The sequence below is a fragment of the Echinops telfairi genome, unplaced genomic scaffold (assembly GCF_000313985.2).
Source record: "Echinops telfairi isolate 266 unplaced genomic scaffold, ASM31398v2 ScPeMD7_23;HRSCAF=83, whole genome shotgun sequence".
NCBI lineage: Eukaryota > Metazoa > Chordata > Mammalia > Afrosoricida > Tenrecidae > Echinops > Echinops telfairi.
In genome coordinates this window covers 54,391,106-54,394,486 of record NW_022103920.1, presented here as the reverse complement: position 1 = coordinate 54,394,486, position 3,381 = coordinate 54,391,106, and positions in this window count along the sequence as shown.

The window sequence follows — 3,381 nt, the reverse complement described above, 5'->3', positions numbered from 1 at the left end:
TCAGGAAGCAGGACAACAAGGAACTCACTGTCAGCTTGGTTTACAGTCTTGTGGTCTGGTTTTATTTGAGCACACCTATGCTTTAGATAGACTGTTGTGTGACCAGTCTACAGACTGGTGTGTGATAGGAAAAGTGACCTATGCCTCTGTTTAATCATCTATAAAATGTGGGCAGAGTTGAGGGAGCAAGCAATGTATATGCGGGAGGGGGAAGGGCGCACTCTCTAGAACGGATGATGATGACACAACTCAATTTAACAGTGATGTAACAGCGTTAGGGGAGAGCGGAGAAAATGTTCTAAAATAGATTGTACAACTCTTCTTGTCACGATTGAACGATTGAATTGTGATAGGTGGATTAAATGCCAATAAAATTGGTTTCACAATAAAATAAAATGTGGGCAATTATATCTTCCTTGGACGGGACGTGCTTTAGGTGAGATGCCATTGACAGCGCCCACTATGATGCTTGCCTGCTATTCCTAGGGTTGCTGGGGCTTATCCCTCAGAAGCGGGCAGCCTATTCCTTGTCCATAGGCTGTACTTCATCTGAAAGCTGGTCCAATAGACAAGGTCATGATAAAGGGAGTGAACATTAGATGTGTTGAGGATTTCATTTTGCTTGGCTCTGCAATGGAAGCGGCAGCCAAGAAATCAAAAGGCGCATCATTCTTTGTTGTTAGGAGCTGGTGTGTTGGTTGTGACTCATAGCACCCCTAGGTGCACCAGAAGGAATCACTGCGCCATTGTCGTTACGTCCGAGCCCATTGTCAATCCATCTCCTTGAGAGTCTTACTCTTTTTCATGGCCCTCCAAGGACTGTCTTACCTGATAACAAAGTACATTGAACAAAGGCTCGTGATCCTTGCTTCTAAGCAGCATTTTCGCTGTACTTCTTCCAAGGCAGTGCGTGTTCTTCAGTCGGTCCAGGGTCCTTTCAACATTCTTTGCCAGCACCATCATTCAAATGCACCAATCCTTCTCTGGTCTGTATTCAATGGCCAACTTTCACATGCATAGTAGGCAATGAAAACACCATGGATTGGTCAGGGCCCTTCTACTCTCTGCTATGGGGTTTCGTTGAGTTGGCATTGACCCAATAGCAGTGATTTTAGGGTTTGAGTTTGGGGTCAGGTACACTTTATTCCTCAGAGTGATATCCTTGCTCAACAGCAAATCTGCTGTTTAAGATCTCTTTAGAAAGTGTTGGGAAAGCAAGAATATTACTTAAGAGGAGTAAGGGGCACCTTGTCGAAGCCATGTCTTCAATTGCCTCATCGACATGTGAAAGTTGAACAATGAATAAGGAAGATTGCAGAGATTTGATCCATTTGAATTATGATGCTGGTGAAGAATATTCAAAGTATTATTGGGCTGTCAGAAGACAAAAAAAAATCTGTTTTGGAAGAAGTTTAGTCAGGTCGGAATACTCCTTAGACATGAGAATCTGGTCCCTGGAGGAAGACATCATGCTAGGCAAAGGGTTAAGAAAAAAGAAGACCATCATAGCATCTGGGGTCTTAAAGGCTTGAAGATAAACAAGCAGCCATCTAGCTGAGAAGCAACAAAGCTCCCACATGGAAGAAGCACACCAACCTGTGTGCTCATGAGGTGTCGATGGGATCAGTTATCAGGCATCAAAAGCCCAGGACAAAAAAATCATATCATTGTGAATGAGGAGGAGGGTGGAGTAGAGCTCCAAAGCCAACTATTGACAATTTGACATTCCTTTACAGAAGGGTCACAAGGAAGAGAGGAGCCAGTCAGGGTACAGTATAGCATGAATGTGAAACAGACAATGTTCCTCTAGTTCTTTAATGCTTCCTCCACCCCACTATCATGACCCAATTCTACCTTACAAATCCAGCTAGATCAGAACATGTGCACTGGTACAATTAAGAGCTCACAACCCAGGGAATCCAGGACAGATAAACCCCTCAGGACCAATAATGAGAGTACTGATACCAGAAGAGTAAGGGGAATGTGGAAGGATAAAGGGGGAACCAATCACAATGATCTACAAATAACCACCTCCCAGGGGGATGGACAATAGAAAAGTGGGTGAAGGGACATCAGTAGTGTAAGACATGAAAAAATAATAATAATTTTTAAATTATCAAAGGTTCATGAAGGAGGGAGAGAGGAGGAAGGTTAAAAAAAAAAAGACGGGGGGCGGGGGGTATCTGATACCAAAGGGTCAAGTAGAAAGAAAATGTTTTGAGAATGATGATGGCAACATATGTACAAATGTGCTTGGCACAATGGATGGATGGATGGATTGTGGTAAGAGCACCCAACAAAATGACTTTAAAAAGAAGAAGACCCTCGGGAAATGCATGGACACCGTGGCTGCAGCAATGGCTTCGAGGATAACAACGGTCTGGAGCTGGCATCGACCAGGGAGTGTTTGCTGCTGTTGTACTTGGGGTCTCACTGAGAGGAACCGACCAGGTAACACCTAACAACATGTGTGTGCTCATACAAGGAACTTAGTCCCGTTGACTGTTCCCTTTCCCTTCACCTAACTCCCTCCATTGGAATAAATATGACATCAAAGGAAATTCCCATATCTCTCTCTAACTTTGTAGGCTTCTTAAACCAGTACAAACCAGTTGCCATCAAGTATATGAGGGGGTACCCCCCGAAAAAAACAGAATTTTTCCCAACATTATGTACTTAAATTTCTTTACAAAACAACCTTTTCATCTTCAAAATATTCTCCACTACATTTAATAAATTTATCAAATCTGCAATTCCATTCTTGGAAACATTTTTCAAACTCATTTGTTTGGATGGCTGACTGCACCTCCCTTGTTTATCTCTTCACCTCTTCTGCGTCATCAAATCACTGTCCTGCCATATCTCTTTTCATTTGAGGTAACAAAAAGAAGCCACACTGAGTGAAGTCAGGTGAGTAAGGTGCATGGGGCAAGAAAGGCATGCTGCTTTTTGCCCAAAACTGGTGCACTGAGATGGTTGTGTGAGCAGGTGCATTGTGTTGGTGGCAAAACCAATCCCATCTGCCACAAATTAGGCCTTTATTGTAGCATACTGTCATGCAATCTTTTCAGAACCTGTAAGTAGAAGAGTCTGACCTGGTAGAATGAACTCCAAATGTACTATTCCCCTCACATCAGAAAAACAAATGACCATGGTCTTGATCTTTGATTTCACTTGTCAAGCTTTTGGGGGAAGGTGACAATGGTGTCTTCCACTGGCTTAATTTGATGTTTGCTTTTGGGTCGTAAGAATAGGGGGAAAGGAAGTGGTGTTAACAAACCCAGGGACAAGGGAACAACAAATGATCCAAATTGGTGGTGAGGTGGGTGTGGGAGGCCTGGTAGGGCATGATCAAGGGGAATGTAACAAAGAGGAAGTGCT